Below are 17,920 nucleotides of genomic sequence, written 5' to 3'. Positions count from 1 at the left end.
GCATTCAATACATGAACCAATGAGGAATATTTCATGGTCAAGACATAATACTCTATCTTTGTGTGTGTCCTGGTACCGGGACTTGAACTTGGGACCTCTTGCCCTTATTTGGCTTTCTACTACTTCTATATATTGACTAGTTAATTGGAGATAAGAGTCTCATGGACTTTTCTGTCTGAGCTGACTTCGAACTGCAACCCTCAGCTCTTAGCATCCTAGGCAGCTAGGATTACAGCCCTGAGCCATCAGTGCCTGGTTTCCTCTTCTGTTAGTTAGATTTATATATGGGTAAAACTTAATTTTGGTATCATGAAACCACTGCACTTGTGTGGAAGGAAGGTTTGGTTTTTTTTTTTTTTTATGTCAGTTGTGGGACTTGAATTCAGGGCCTGGGCACTATCCCTGAGTTTTTTTTTTCCCCCAAGACTAATGATCTACCGCTTTGAGCCACAGCTTCACTTTGTTTTCTGGTGGCTAATTGGTAATGAGGCCCGTGGATTTTCCTGCCCAGGTTGGCTTTGAACCATGATCCTCAGATCTCAGTCTCCTGAGTACTAGGATTACAGGTGTGAGCCACCAGCACCTGTGGGTCTGGCATTTCTAGAGTAATAGAGGTTAAAAGCTTAAGTTCTCTCAGAGCCATTCTTTATAAGGCTCCAAAGGCATTCTTCTAGTGATATAAAGCAAGGAATGGTCTTGAATTCCAACTTTTAGTGTGCAACCTCACATTACTATGTTGTTGCACATTAGCACCGGAAATGAAACCTTCATGTTTTGATGTAGGTGGCATGGCCTGCATGAAGCCCGGGTTCAATTCCCAGCCCCACAAAAACAAATTGGCCACTTACACAGCATCCTGTTCCTGCAGGCTGAAGGACAATCCTTCCCTCTCCCCATGTCCCACATGCACATCTTAATCCTTAGAGTTTATCAATATCATCTTTCCATACCAATAGGACTTCATGGATGTGACTGAGGGTCTTGAGGTGGTGATATTATCCAGGCACAATCACAAGGCTCCTCATGAATTGGGGACACTGAACATCAGTGGCTCATACCTGTAATCGCAGCTACTCAGGAGGCTGAGATCTAAGGATCATGGTTGGAAGCCAGCCTAGACAGGGAAGGCCATGAGACTGTCATCTCCAACTAACTGCCAAAAAGCTGGAAGTAGAGCTGTGGCTCAAGTGGTAGAGCTTAAGCTTTGAGCAAAAATACTGTACTAAGGCACAGTGTCTAGGCACTGAATTCGAGCACCAACACAGACACACAGACACACAGACACACACACATACACACACAAGAGGGTTGGCTTTTTGGATAAGATTTATTCACAGAAGAACAGACAACAGAAAAGAATCTGGGCACCAGTGGCTGACACCTATAATCCTAGCTACTCAGGAGGCTGAGATCTGAGATTTGAGGTTCAAAACCATTCTTGTCAGGAAAGGCCAAGAGATTCTTATCTCCAATAAACTGCTCAGAAAAAAAGCCGGAAGTGGTGCCATGTCCCAAATGGTAGAGTGCTAGCCCTGAGCAAAAGAAGTTCAGGGACAACATGCAGGGCCTGAGTTCAAGCCCTAGGACTGGTATACACATGCAGAACAGACAAAACAGTTTTCCCATCAACTCACCAGAAGACCCAAGTTGGATTTCTGACATCCAGACTTGTAAAATAATCTGGGGTTTGTGCCACTAAATTTGTGTTCATTGGTTGCAGCCTAAATAGGAAACCAACACAACCCTCTAAAGAATCATAGCCCACAAACTGGAACCTTACATTGTCTAAAGTATACATGCTTCTGATGGATAACTTGGGCCCTTACAGTAGCTCATCCCTTTATTATCGGCAAGAACTTCTCATGTTCATGATGGTCCATTTGTGTGGGGATCAAGGCTATCCTATCTCTAGGGCTACCTGCAGTGTGGGTTGGTGATTATATGCTTTTCTCAATGGAAAAGCAAAACGTTGAGAGCAGGGAAACTGAAGCTTCCTCGAGTAACTGCAGAGATGAACACTTGTTGCCATGGTAGCCTGGAACAAGTATAATGAACAGTGGATTCTCAACTTTTCAAAGTACACATCCTACAGTCTCTGGAGGAGGCAGCCTAATCAGAGAGAACTCTATGTGGGTGGAGTTGAACCTGAGCCCCAGGAGACTGCGTCTTCATCCATATTAGGCTGCAAACTCCATCATGTGGTAGCAATGTGTGGTAATTTTTGGTTTTCTTTTTTTGGTTTGTGTGCCAGTACTGGGGCTTGAGCTCTGGGTCTAGACAATGTCCCTGTATTTTTTTGGCTCAAGGCTGGTGCTCAACCACTTGAGCCACACCTTCACTTCCATCTTTTTGTTAGTTAGAGACAAAAGTCTCATGGACTTTCCTACTCAGGCTGGTTTGGAACCTCAATCCTCAGATCTCAGCCTCCTGAGTAGCTAGGATTACAGGCATGAGCCACCAGAGCCTGGAGATAGATGGTGATGTTAACTCACATGTCAGGAGTGGAATGAAAGGGCTTTGGGATTCTAATACCCTTTAGGTGGTTCTTCCTTTTTGTGTGATGCTGGGCTTTGACTCAGGGCTTTGCTCTTGCTAGGCAGGAGCTCTAATGCTCAGCCATCTCTGGATCCTTCTTTTGTGCTGTTTTGTTTAGCTTATTATTATTATTTTTTGAGACAGGGTCTTGCTTCCTGACTGAGTGCGACTCTAAACTGCAGTTCTATTTTCAGTTTCCTGTTGTATTTGGGCTAAGAATGTGTTGCACCCTTAGCTTCACCGTGTTGAGAGAAAACCTCCCTAACTTTTCTGTTCAGTCTGGCCTAGAACTAGAGGCCTTCCATTCTCAGCCTCCCAGGTAGCTAGGATGTTAGGTGCACACCACTGTGTTCAGCTATCAGTGGAAAAGAGGGGTATTGCGACCTTTAATGCCCTGGCTGGCTTTGAACTACAGTCCTCTGGATCTCAGGCTCCAAAGAAGCTGGGATTACAAGTTTGAGCCGCACTACTCAGCTTCAGATGGTTCTTCCAGGGGAGGGTGCGAGGGGGCTGAGAATGGACTTGTATGTTGAAGATAGCCACCTTCCCTATGCTGGTCCACTGCTTCAGATGGCTCAGCAGGATGCAGAGAACTCCCGAACAGGAGTTCCATTTGGGTTCAGGATCCACCCTCCTACCTCTGTGACCTGTGCCTGTTTCCATGTCTGTAAAATGGGAACGCAGTCCACTCTAGCAGCCCATGAGAGTTCACTGAGGTGATCAGTGCATTGGTATACAAAGCTGACTAGACGGCACTGAAGCATTTAAATACCCAAGTGAGAAGAGCACTGTTCTAGAGACTTCTAAGTAAAACCTCACAGATGATGTAAGGAACAATGAGTGTAGATTGAAGATTTTTTAATCAGGTAGTATATATGGCCAGACCTTGCCTAATGATCTAGCCTGTAAGAAGAGCATCTGAGCATGTTTAGGCTCTGTGGGGTTGAGGATAATGATGATCCCCAAAGATATTCTTGTGATAATCCTGGACATTTGTGCTGGCATTACATGCCAAATTATTTAGGTAATTTAGGTGTGGCATAAATTTAACCACATGGTCATTATAAGAGGGAATTGTGTGTGTGTGTGTGTGTGTGTGTGTGTTTGTGTGTGTGTGTGTGTGTGTGTACCAGTACTGGGGAGGGGATTGAACTCAGGATCTAGGCATTGTCCCTTAGCTTTTTTGCTCAAGGTTAGCACTCTACTACTTAAGGCTAATTGGAGATAAGAATCTCACAGACTTTCCTGCCCAGGCTGGCTTCGAACTAGGATCTTCAGGTCTCAGCCTCCTGAGTAGCTAGGATTACATGAGTAAGCCACCAGTGCTTGTTACCAGTGCAGTTACTAAGAGGGAATTTTGACTCTGGGGAGGAGGAGGTAGGGTGACAATGAGGGCAGAGGTAGGGTGATGCACTTCAGAAGTGAGCACCACAAGCTAAAGAAAGTGAATCAATGGATTGATTCTCTTGGTCCCCAGCAGGGACCAACACACTGTCACCTTGACTCTGGACTCTGAGATCAAACAGAAGATCCGTCAATAAACAAAACCCAAACGAAAGAATACTGATGCAGAGTATACAGCCTTTCTTTCTTTCTTTCCTTTTAGTAGTGCTAAGGTTTGAACTCAGGGCTTCTCACCTGCTCCGCAGGCCCTCTACCACCTAGCTATACTTCCAGCCCCAAAGTGTAGCTCTTAATCTAAACAGACCCCCTTGCCTTTGTTTCGTTCCCTTTTTTCTTTCCTCCTCACTTCTCCGCTAAGAGAATCTGGTCTTTCTTCTGAGATAGCATAGCATCGCTTTAAGGGATATATTCTGATTGGCAGAAGATAACCAGGAAAAAGGCCTCACTCACTTTGCTAGAGATTTGGTGAGCATATGGCTTTTGCTTAGTGAGATTATTATTATTATTTTTTTTTTTTTTGGTCAGTTGTGGGGCTTGAACGCTGGGCTTGGGCGCTGTCCCTGCGCTCTTCAGCTCAAGGCGAGCACTCTACCACTTAAGCTACAGTGCCACTTCTGGTTTTCTGGTGGTTTATTGGAGATAAGAGTTTCATGGACTTTCCTGCCTGGGCTGGCTTTGAACCTTGATCCTCAGATCTCAGCCTCCTGAGTAGCTAGGATGACAGGCTTGAGCCACTGGCGCCCAGTTTAGTGAGATTATTTTTTTTCCCCAGAGCCCGGCCTTGAACTCAGGGTTTGATGCTTCCAGTCACAGGCTGGTGCTCCACCACCTGAGCCATGCCTCCAGTCCCTCAATGAGATTTAAGGGGAAATTAGGAGGGGGCTTCTGTCTTTTACCTCCTTATTTCAACACAGTTATACACAGCACCCTCCCCTCCCCACTGGGCGTGTGTGTGTGTGTGTGTGTGTGTGTGTGTGTGTGTGTGTCATAGGGCTTGAGCTTGGCCTGGGCACTTGCCCTGAGCTTTTTGCTCAAGGTTAGTTAGTTCTACTACTTGAGCCACAGCATCACGTCTGGCTTTTTGGTGGTTAAATGGAGATAAGAATCTCATGAAGTCGGTGCCAGTGGGTGGCTCACGCCTGTAATCCTAGCTACTCAGGAGGCTGAGATCTGAGGATCACGGTTCAAAGCCAGCCCAGGCAGGCCAATAAAACCACTAGAAAACCAGAAGTGGTGCTGTGGCTCAAGCGGTAGAGCACTTACCTTGAGCTGAAGAGCACAGGGACAGCGCCCAGGCACAGAGTTCAAGCCCCATGACTGACCAAAAGAAAAAAAAAGAATCTCATGAATGTTTCTGTGGGGATCCTCAGATCTCAGACTCTTGAGCAGCTAGGATTACAGGTGTGCCCAACTGACATCCTTTTGACAGTTATTCCCTTTTCCTTCCATCTTTGAATGTGATTATGGGACATTGTTCCTTGAGCTGGGGCAGCCATCTTGTGGCAACAGGGAATAAAAACTTAGAGACTGTGAGGATGAGGCGGAATACACGTAGAAAGCCTAGCGCATTGCTGACTTCCTATGTTGCCTAAATCAGCTTTGGAAGCATTTGATGGTCAGTGACCGGCTTAAAGTTTCTTACCTTTTAAAGGAGCCATTTTTCTTCTTGGAAATAAAAGCATCTAAACTGATTCAGATGGAAAAAAAAACTTTTAAAAATATTTTGAATTTTTTATTATGAAGATGATATACAGATACTTTCGTTTTTGCAAGAAAGCTGATGACTATAACTTTCCTTTATAAAAACTTATTATGCCAGTAATCCTAGCTACTCAGAAGGCTGAGATCTGAGGATCATGGTTCAAAGCCAGCCTGGGCAGGAAAGTCTGTGAGACTCTTATCTCCAAAGAACTACCAGAAAACCAGAAGTGGGGCTATGGCTCAAGTGGTAGAGCACTTGCCTTGAGCTGAAGAGCTGAGGGACAGCGCCCAGGCCCAGAGTTCAAGCCCCATGACAAAACAAAACAAAACAAAACAAAACATATCAAGTTATACATTAGCCTTGGATTAAAAATAAAAGGAAATCTCTGTCTCTGTCTCTGTCTGTCTGTCTCTCTCTGTACTAAGGTTTAAATTCTAGCCCTCACACACATGCTAGGCAGGCACTCTACCACTTGAGCCATACCACTAGCCCCTTTTTTGCTTTTTAGATAGGGTTTGGCATTTATGTCCAGACTGGCCTAGACTGCAATCCTTCTGTTGATGCTTTCCCCATGGCTGGGATACTAAGCATGCAGCCCTATATCCAATTTGCTTTTTTAGATAGAGTCTCACGTTTTTTTTTTCCTCAAGTTGGCTTTGAACCTCTATCTTTCCATCTCTGCCTCCCAAAAAATGTAGTAGACCAAAAAATATAGTACCATGGTCCCTGGTTTTCCATAGAGGGATCCATTTCAGTACTTCCAGATGTTCACATCCCTTTTATAAAAGAGCATATGAATAACCTATATACATCCTTCCATAACTCTAACTTGCTTTTTATACTGCACACATGAGTTATATCATAGTTGTTATGCTGTATCATTTAGGGAGTAATGATGATACAGTCTGTACATGTTTAGCACAACTACAAGTCTTTTCTATCTTTTTCAAAATATCACTTATCTATTGGTTGAATTTGTGGGTGCAGAACCTGCAGATGCTGAGGGCCAAGTGAAAAAAGAACTTTGATACCAGGTGCTCATTAGAGGCTCATGCCTCTAATCCTAAACTACTCAGGAGGCTGAGATATGAGGATCAAGATTCAAAGCCAGCCTGGGAAGAAAGTCTGTGAGACTCTTATCTCTCTATTAACCACCAAAAAGCCACAGCTACATCTACAGATATAGAGCTGTAGCTCAAGTGGTAGAACACCAGCCTTGAGTGGAAAAGAGGAACTTGAGACCTGATTTCAAGCCCCAGTACAGCTGGGGGGGGGGGGCGGAGAGGAGGGGAACAGTTTAACAGCAGACAGCCCGGTCTCTTACTTCTCACCCATACTTTGGAATCCTGTTCCTTGAATTTAGAAAGACAGGGAAGATGTCATGAGGTGAACACTGACTCCAGGAGACCAGGGTTCCAGCCCAGCTAGTACAGACTTGTTGAGGCTGTGAGTTAGCAATCCCTCTTCTGGTCTTAGTTTTACCACCTAGAGGACACGTTGAAGAAGACATCTACCACCTTGCTATTCAAGGTGTAGTTAGTGGAAATCTTTACCCCAAAGCTGGAGGCAATTGCAAAAACTCAAGCCCTGCTCCAGACCTGTGTTTAGACTCACAGGTACATTCCTACCTGCATTCAAGTTTAAGACCCCCGACAACAATGCTTGATAGGAAATGTACTCATTACCTTGCTCATGTAACTGTAACTCTTCTGTACAGTATTTTTACAATTAAAAAATATTAAAAAAAAATAAGACCCCCCAAGTCTGTACTTGGCGACTCTTATCTGCAGAGCCAGATTCAGATGGCCGGTGTGTGGGCGCCCTCTACTGGCTCGCACATGAAATAGTGGCTTTAGGAAACTTCCATTACTCAGCATCAAGTAGTAGTAATACAAAGGGATCTCATTGTGATGCTTTTATATACTACATACAGTGTTTCCCAGTCAAGTGTATCCACTTTCTTACTCCTTCTTATCTTTTTTTTTCCCTTTCCTGGAACATTATATTTTCATACTCCCACCATATTCCCCCCCCCCCCCTCACGCTCTCCCCTTGCTTCTCTTCCTCCTTACTGGTCTCCACTCACAAACTGAACTTGCTTTACATCCGTGCCTTTCAGGTTTTGCATGTTTTCCAGTACTGGGGCTGGAACACAAGGCCTTGTGCTCTTGCCTGGCTTCTTCACTGAAGGCTCAGGCTCTACCACTCCAGCCACATCTTCACTTCCCTTTTTAAAAAACAAAACAAAACAAAACTTGGAGATAAGAGTGGCTTGTAGCTGGAATCCTCAGATCTCAGCCTCCTGAGTAACTAGGATTTCAGGTGTGAACCACCAGCACCCCACCTTTATAATTAATTAATTAATTAATTTTTGGCTCCAGTCCTGGGGCTTGAACTCAGGGCCTGTGTGCTGTCTCTGAGGTGTTTTTGTTCAAGGCTAGTGTTCTACCGCTTGAGCCATAGCTCCACTTATGGCACTTTTGGTTTTAAGTCTCACAGACTTTCCTGCCTGGGCTGGTTTCAAACAGTGATTCCTCAGATCTAGGGTTACATTCTTTATGTCTGAGTAATATTCTATTGTGTACACAGACCACATTTTCTTAATCCATGCATTAGTTGATGGACACTTCATAACTTGGCTATTGTGCATAGTACTGCTATAAACATAGATGTTCAGGAATCCATTCTATGTTGACTTATGTTCCTTCAGATATATGCCTAGGAGTAGAATAGAAGCCCCATATAGTAGTTGTATGTTTAATTTTTTAAGGATCTTCCATAGTGATTTGTATAGTAGTTGCACAAGTTTTCATCCTCACTAACAGTATATGAGTCTCTCTCTCTTACTTCAGCATAATTGTCAGCACTTATTTGTTTTTTGTTGTTGTTGTTGTTTTTGTCAGTCGTGGGGTCTGAACTCTGGGCCTGGATGCTGTCCCTCAGCTCTTCAGCTGGCACTCTACAACTTCAGCCACAGCGCTACTTCTGGCTTTTCTGCTTATGTGGTGCTGAGGAATGGAACCCAGGGCCTCATGCACGCAAGGCAAACACTCTACCACTGAGCTACCTTCCCAGCCCATTTGTTTTGTTTTGTGTCAGTTCTAGGGCTTGAACTTTGGACCTAATCTCATGCTCTCCTTCAGTTTTTGTTGTTGTTGTTGTTGTTTGTTTTTTTGCTTAAGGCTGACATTCTATCACTTGAGCTACTCCTTTACTTGTAGCTTTCTTACTGGTTAATTGGAGGTAAGGGTCTCTTATATGTTTTCTTTGAGCTGGCTTTGAACCACAATCCTCAGATTTCAGCTTCCTGAGTAGCTAGGATTACAAGCTGGAGACATTGATTTGAAGCTTATTTGTTTTCTTTATGATGGCCATTCTGTCTGGGATGAAATAGAATCTCAATGTTTTGCTTTACATTTCCTTTATGGCAAAGGATGTCAAACATTTCTTCGTGTTTGATCACTCTACTTGCCCATTTATATATTCTGGATCTGATGGGTAACTTTTTTCTTTATTGAGACTACATAAATTTCACAATTTTCACAGTATTGTGGAATAGTGATATTTAGCTGAAGTCACAAATGCATTTTAACCTTCATAAGGCACATTGTCATTTTCATGGTCTATAAAGCTTATGTACTCTACAATCTTTGATACTACAACTCCTCCCCCCCCCCAATCGGGTGATATGTGCATTTCTTTCCTTTTGCTTAGTGTAAACTGTTCCCTCCTTCTCTCATTCCCTCTCTCCCATCGCTGCCCTTGAGTTGTTTAGCTCACTTTCATCAATGTCAATGCAGCTGATGGGCCTCTCTGTTGTATTTCCCCCCCTATTTCCCTCTAATTCTGTGCCCTCCTCCTAACTTCCTTCAGATGTGCACATGTATATACCATCTGTGAGGTCAAGAACATGGAGTCATCTAAAAAAATGATGCAGCAAATTAAGAAGAGCTCCTTTGTTTCTTCAGTCCTGTTTACTTGGTCTTATCTCCTTGAATTTTGACTTTAACATTTGCATATCAGGGAGATCCTGAGCCATTTGTCTCTCTGATCTTGGCTTGTTTTGTTCAACATGATTTGTTCTAGTTCCATCCATTTCCCTGCAAATGCCATTATTTTGTCCTTTCTAATGCTGCATAATATTCAATTATACAAAGGTACCACATTTTTTGGGGGGGGTCCGGTCGTGGGCCTGAGCTCTGGGCCTGGGTGCTGTCCCTCAGCTCTTCAGCTCAAGGCTAACGCTCTACCACTTGAGCCACAGCGCCACTTCTGGCTTTTTCTTTTTGCTTATGTGATGCTGAGGAATCAAACCCAGGACGTCATGCATGCAAGGCAAGCGCTCTACCACTGAGCCACTTTCCCAGCCCGGTACCACATTTTTTGGAATCCATTCATCTGTTATGGGGCATCTGGGTTGTTCTTATGTCTTGGCTATTGTGAACAGTGCAGCCATGAACATGGAGGTACATGTGTCCTTGTATCCTGGTTCTTATTGGTCAGGGTAGATGCCTGGGAGTGGTATGGCTGGGTTGTAGGGAGGGTATATATATTATATATTTAGTTTTCTGAGGAACCTCCAGACTGCTTCCAGAGTGGTTGTATTGGTGTACATTCCCACCAGCAGTGCAGTAGGGTTCCTCTTTTTCTACATCCCCACCAGCATTTGTGGTTGTCTGAACTTAGGAGATAGGCCATTCTGGCTGGGGTAAGGTGGTATCTCAGGGTTGTTTTATTTGAATTTCCTTTACAGCCAGGATGATGAACATTTCCTCGTGTGTTTCTTTGCCATTTTTATCTCTTTTTCTGAGAAATCCCTTTTTAGCTCCCTTAACCATTTAATCGTTGGTTTGAAAGATATGGGAGAAATTTGTTTCTTGAGTTCCCTGTATATAATGGATTTAGGTCTTTGACATATTGCTGGTAAATCTGATGGGTAACTTATCTGACAAGGATTTTCTTCCATTCTGTAGGTTTTATTTTGAGTCTGGAGATTGTTTGCTGTACAAATTCTTTTTAATTGGATTCAATCCCAATTTTTAATTCTTATTCTTAATTTCTGAGTAAGTAGGGTTTTAGTCAGAAAAGCATTACTTAATGCCTATACCTTTAAGGCAATTCTCAATAGCCTTCTGATGACCTTATCAAGCATTTAAGGTAAAACAACACTCTAGCACCTAAACAAAGTCATAAGGACTCAGGTTCTGTGTGTAGCAGGTGTTAGATGCCACAAAGATAGTGGTTAAGACAGTATATAATGGGCACAGCTCCACAGGGAGTCAAACCATTTGCATTTCACTCTACAAAACTAGCCATTCCATGGGCTGGAAATGTGGCTTAGTGTAGAATGCTTGTCTGGCATGCATGAAGCCCAGGGTTCAATTCCTAGGTACCACATAAATAAAATAAATTTTTAAAAATGCTTCAAAAAAACAAACAAAAACCAACCAGCCATCCTTGGTTTTATTCCAGAGCCACGGATCCTGTTGCCTGCAATCTACACCAGGGAGCAAGGGCCAAATCCCAGCAGGCCTCAGGACAGGAGGAGGAGTTAACGTTCAAAAACATACTGCAAATTATACATGTCATTAGGCATTCACACATAGTGAGTCCAAAGGAAGGTGCTGTAAGGAGAGGAGCACAAATGTACAACGTCTAGGTGCGTCTGATCATACAAAATAATATTTCTTAAACTGAACTCCAGGAAATGGGAACAGGAGGTTGTGTGTGTGTGTGTGTGTGTGTGTGTGTGTGTGTGTGTGTGTGTGTGTGGTGCTGTGTTTGTTTTCTTTTCTTTTTGTCCTATTTGTTCATTTATATGTCTTTGGGAGGGTGAGGAGAGGCATAGAAATGGAGGGACAAAGGGTGAACAAATGCAGTAGTGGGACTCATGAAACACTATGTGGAAAATGAACCTTACAATTTGTGGGTGGGATGGGAGGGAAAAGCTGGGAGGTAACAAGAGAAGGAGAGCCATTGTCCTAAAAGAAATGCACTCTTGACCTGACTTATGTAACTTAATCACCTTTATAATAGCAATTTTAAATTAAAAAATACTGTTTTTTTTCAAATAGGCAAACTATGCTTGAATCCCACTTCTTCTTTTCACTTCATCTTTAATCATGAGTTTGTAACAGATACTTAAAACAGCTCTTGTGAAAGAGCACTGATTTTTTTTTGTCCCATGAATTAGCTGAATGCAGACAACAGTTTGGCATCTCTGCCTTTGTTTTATCTCTTTGTCCTTGTTCTAAGCCATTACCTTGAAGTGACCTTGGAGTTTAAGAAGAATGGAGAGGACTAATGCTGAAGTATTTTTAAGGAGGAGTGGAGGGAACTGTACCCTCCTCCCAGCACCTCCAGGAAAGGAACAGCAGAATTGTTCCTCAGGACCGAGGCCATTGCTAGGTGAATGTGATTTGTCTATTTTGACTAGACTGCTCCTGCCAAGTGAGGACAGTGATCACAACTTTCTTAGAACCCCTCTCAAAACAGGAACTAAGGTAATGGCCAACCAGACTGCCAGTGACTAGGACCATTTAACTGTTGGTGCTTACTTCTCTCTTCTACACGAATTCTTTGTCTATTTAAGCCAATCGCTCAGGCCTGTACCATGAAGATGGCCTGAAGCATTACTTCACTTCTTTCTATGTCTACCCGTGCCATGTCATGAATCTTTCTCTGCCCTTCGCCATCCGGTGTACAAGGGTGAGCATTGGACCTGACATATAGAAACTCCTCCAGAGCTTGGGCCTAGAGCCTAAAACTCCAGTTTTACCTTGTAATATGGATTAAATGAAGACACAGATTGATGGGTGCAGGGCTTTAAGATAGCCCCCACTATATGGCCAATGAGCAACAATAAGTAAAAGTCCTATATATGGTGGTAAATTAACTTTGGGACTATATAAGGTTATAAATTTTATGCTCTGGGCACTAATTGTCTTGCCAATGAGCCACACATTGAGGCATATCTAAAAGAATAAATAATATTTATTTACTAACCTTAGCCTTAAGTTCTTAACAACCCTCCACAGCTTGGTTAATAATCAGTCTTGGATACATTCTTGTTCCACTTGGTTTTAAATGATTTGTGCAGCCATCTATTTTGTTATTGTTCTGCAACAAGCTTGTGCGAGGGCTTTGTGCATTATTTAAAAGTGTTGATCCAAGGTAGTGCAAAGAAAGGCTGAATGAACTTTATAGCAAAGCTTTGGTTTATGGGCTGAACTAGGCAGGCCATTTAACCTCTGAGCCTTCGATATGAATAAAAATGAGCAAATGAGGAAGACTGTGATTGAGTTTATGTAATTAGTAATACCCTTTGAAATGATTTCTTGACTCCTTGCTGGAGACCATCCCACAAAAAAAGATTATGCAAGTCTCTCAGTATTGGAAACACTCCAGATCTTTTCTTTTCTTTCTTTCTCCTTAAAAAAAATAATTTGTGTAGGTCCTAGGACTTGAACTCAGGGCCTGGGCACTGTTCTTGAGTTGTTGTTTTTTTCTATGACTTGAGGTATCACGTCCAGGATTTTTTTCTTTTGGTAGTTTATTGGAGACAAGAATATCACAGATTTTACTGCCCAGGCTGGCATCAAATCATGCTCCTGTGATCTCAGCCTCCTGAGTAGCTAGGATAATAGGCATAAGCCATTGGTGCCTGGTAAACTCCAGCCCAGCCTACTCTGTAAGCCAATTGTTGATACATCTCTGTGGCAATAAGGCTTAAGGAGAGCAAAACACACCATCCCCGCCCCCCTTTCAGAATCTCATACCACTGGCTGCCCTCTGGCTAAACAAAACATTTAAAATCATAATCAAAATTTCTAGGTGTTAGCCTTGTGTACTCCTTTCCTCCATCTACATATTGTCTACCAACAAATGTCCCTGAATACGCAAACCTTCGTGGGAGTTAGAGGCCATAGCCATTTTGTGCTTTGGAACTCTGCAAATCCAAGTTACCTTCTTGCCACCCGTCCTTGGGCATAGGAAGCTTGTCTGATCGGTCACTCCCCCATGCTTACAGGCTCATTTGTTACCAGCTGGACTCTGGTGACTCACGCCTGTAATCCTAGCTACTCAGTTGGCTGAGATCTGAGGATTTCATTTCAAAATCAGCCTGGGTAGAAAACCCCAAAGAGTCTTATCTCTAATTAACCTGCAAAAAGTCAAGGTGGAACTGTGGCGCAAATAGTAGAGGGCCACCCTTGAACAAAAAAGCCAAATGAAAGGGGCAGCCCTGAGTTCAAGCCAAGGAAGGAAGAAAAGAAAAAAAGAAAGAAAAGATCCTCTTCAGTATCTTCCTTTGGACCTTTGGTGCCCCTCCCACCAGCGGAGGGACGCGCCTGTGTGACGCAGACATCTCTTCCCCCTGCACATAATATCCTAACACTTCTTTCTTACATCCTCTGGGACTTTGGGCTGCTGTGCCCTCCAGCAGGTACAACCTCACCCCGCCCCAGTGCTTGGTATGGCAGCAACTTTGATTCAGAGAGGAATTCCCAACCACTATAGCTATAGTGGGCCCTCAGGTATATATCCCTTTGACTTTCCTTCTATGCATTTATCACGGTCTGGCATTTTATGATCTAGCAGCAGCTGGACTCTTAAATTGGGTCTTGTGGTGCTCATAGTAGTCTTCATGCCCTGGCATGTTCTCCTTCTCCTGTGGGTGTGTGGTTCCTCTGATTTCCTTCTGACCAAGGAAATGTGACAGGATGTGTGATTGCACATACATGATTGTGTTACCTAAAGAGTTGTGACTAGTCCTCTGACTCCTAGCCAGAGTAGCACCATCTTGCAGCATCCTACCATTTAATCGCTCTACATGCAAACCCTCCTACTCCCAGTTAGATGTCTGCCAAGATCAGCATGAGAAGAGCAAGGAGAGGGGCTAGAGTATCTGCCTAGAGTGAGGCCCAGGATTCAAACCCCAGTACTGAACATACAGAAGCAAATACCTTTCTCACGTATTGAGCTGTACGTAGTTGCTTCTACTAATTTTGGTCTTGGGTAAACTCTAGTTCAGATTTCTGCTATACACCTAGAATTATATAAAAAGAAGAGCCTGAGCTGGCTGGCAATGGCTCACGCCTATAGTCCTAGCTACTCAGGAGGCTGAGATCTGAGGATCATGGCTCAAAGCCAGAGGAGTTAGGAAAGTCTGTGAGACTTATCTCCAATTAATCACCAAAAAAAGCCAGAAATGGAGCAGTGGCTAAAGTAGGAGAGCACGAGCCTTGAGCAGAAAAGCTCAAGGACAGTGCCCAGGCCCTGAGTTCAAACCCCAGGACTGGCACCAAAATAAATAAACAAATAAAGAGCCTGGTGTATAGGAAGGGAATGGGTAGTTTTGGGGATTTCAAGGAATCTAGAGACAGCTTTTCAGGAGTTAAGGACTAGTGTGGGTAAATTCTGTTCTCATGTAGGTGTCCCTGCTCTGTAAATAACCATTAAAGCTTGCCTTTACTGCTGGGCACTGGTGTTCATGCCAGTAATCCTAACTTTTTAGGAGGCTGAGATTTGAGGGTCAGAGTCCAAAGCCAGCCTGGGCAAGGAAAGTCCACAAGACTCTTATTTCTGATTAGCCAACAAAAATCTACAAGTAGAGGTGTGGTTCAAGTGATAGAGTTCCATCTTTGAGTGGAAAAGCCAGACAAGAGCTCGAGGCCCTGAGTTTAAACCTCAGTACTGACACAAAACCAAAAACTTACTTTTGCTTATTTGAGCTAGATTTGAGTCATTCTTTGAGCTCTAGAGTTACCCCAGTTTGGAGGCAGGTGACTTGCTACACCTTCCAAAGAAATTTGTATAATGTCCAGAGATACTCAGAGATCACTCACTTGATGGCTGCCATGGTGCTACTGGCCACATTATGAACCAACTTTGGAGAAGTCATGGCAAGGAATTGAGGACCTCAGCCCAGGAACCAGCAAGGAACAGGGTGATGCCAATGGTTGACCTCATGTTCTTGCATGTAAATCCTCCCCCAGTCTAATTTCCAGTGAGCTGGGCACTGGTGGCTCATGACTGTAATCTTAGCTACTCAAGAGGCTGAGATCTGAGGATCGCCTTTCAAAGCCAGCCCAGGCAGGAGAAACCTGTGACTCCGATCTTCAATTAACCATGAGAAAAAATATCTAGAAATAGAGCTGTGGTTCAAATGATAGAGCACTAGCTTTGAGCACAAAAGCTTGAGGACATTGTCCAGGTCCTTAGTTCAAGTTCCAGGACCTATGCTTACAACAACAAAAAATCTTCAGTGAGAACTCAGCCCTACTAATACTACAACTGCAGTCTTATAAAGAATTCAGACAGAACAAGTGAGATAATACATGTTTTGTGATTTCTGCATTAGACAGTAAACTTCGGGAGGGAAGCTAGGGACCTTTGCATTATTATTGAAGCCTCAGAACCCAGCTGGGTAGATGACTAAGTATAAACAGTTAATAGCAGACGCTTGCCAGAAGAGACATTTAATAGTTATTGCTCATAGTCACACTCTAGAGCACTGGTAGGATTACGTAGTTCTTGTTCTCCAATAGGGGACGAATCCACCATTTGTCAAGTACAACTGAATGTCATGGGCTACATAGGTTTCAGTACTACCACAGTGAATAACAGCATGCTTTTCTCTGCTCAGCACACTCTTTTCTTCTGTTATTCCTTTGGGGGCCTCCTTCTGTCTCTATACCTCATCATCCCCATCTTATGTGAAGTCCCTAGTTCTATCCCCTCTCCTGGCTTCCAAATGGACACAGGTCCCAGCCCTGCCTTATTAACATATCCTATTGTCCTGCCTGTGATTGGTCCAGGGTTACTTACATGACTCAAATCTGTCCAATTAGAGGTAAACCCAGAATTTCCATGCATGGGGAGTCATTCTGTAGTACTGAATCATCAGTACTAGTCTTAGTACTCCCTACGCTGGTACTTCTACACTGTAGTAGTAGTAGTACTGTAGAACTACTGTAGTATTACTCGCACTGTAGTTCTCAGTACTAATCATTTCCTAGTACTGGGAACTAACTTTTACTCCACATGGGACAGTACTTCCTGCAGCTAACAGTTATAAAAGCAGGGCTGAAACCATCTAGCCCCTGAATCCAGCGGTGCCTGAAGTCTTTACCTTGGCTTTTCAGTTCATTAATCCCCTCTCCCCTGCCAACAACCTCTTTTAGAAAACAACTTGGAATTGGAGATCTTTCACTATTAAGTAAAAAAGGTGTATCACCTATGATCTGCAGCAAAACCAGCAGAGATGGAAATAGGCAGATGCTAAAGTTTCCATGGGCCCTCAAAGACCCATGTTCTAAACCTTAGTTACCAGTTTATGGCACTATTGGGAGGAGGTAGCTTTAATGAGTGGGACTTAGTAGAAGGAAGTTAGATGCTTAGGGGAAGAACCATCGAAGGAGACATTAGCACCCAGCTCCCCACCTCTCTCTCTTAATTCATAGTACTGGGCTTTGAACCCAGGCCTTCATACTTCTTAGGCAAGCACTCCATCTCTTGATCCATGCCTCCAGTCTCTTCATGTTTTTTCCTGGTCATTCAGTAGAGTGTCAATCTATGGTCTCTCTATTTATGTTGCTTGCCATAGTTAGGATGACAAGCATGTGTCACTATACTTAGCTATTGGTTAAGATGAGGTTTTGCAAACATTTTGCCCAGAACCTGGGCCTAGAACCCATCCTCCTCAGCCTCCAGGACAGCTCGGATTACAGGTACGAGTGTCCAGAGCCTGGCACCTCAGTCTCTACCATTATGTACGACCACTGTCCTAAACCAAACGAACCAAGTGACCATGGACTGAATCTGAACTTATGACCTAAATTAACAAGTCCTTTATAAAGCTTACTAACTCAGGCATTTTGTCACAGTAATGGAAAATTAACACAGCAAGTCTGATGTACCTGAACAAAAAAGTACAGAAAAAAATCCCACCCAACAAATATTTAATAAAATGCCACAGCAAATAAGCCACTGAAGTATAAATCACAGGAGATATTTTATTTGACTTTGTATGTAGTCTTATAGCATTTTTTTTGTAAAAAAAAGAAATGACTTCACAAGTCAAGTTCTTTAAACCAGAACTGAAAGTATCAAGTACAAATATGTAAAAGAGAAGTAAGAGTTAATAGTAATCAGCAGTTACAATGGAAATAATGACAAAGCTTTTTAAAAAAGACTCTGGGCCACAGATTTAGGACTCTTGCAATCTTGAGTTGGTATTGTTCCCAAATGTTGCTGCTCTTTTTGATTAAAAAACAAAAC

This window comes from Dipodomys ordii, unplaced genomic scaffold, assembly GCF_000151885.1.
Source record: "Dipodomys ordii isolate 6190 unplaced genomic scaffold, Dord_2.0 Scaffold14, whole genome shotgun sequence".
In the NCBI taxonomy this organism is placed as follows: domain Eukaryota; kingdom Metazoa; phylum Chordata; class Mammalia; order Rodentia; family Heteromyidae; genus Dipodomys; species Dipodomys ordii.
This window is presented reverse-complemented; position numbering follows the sequence as displayed.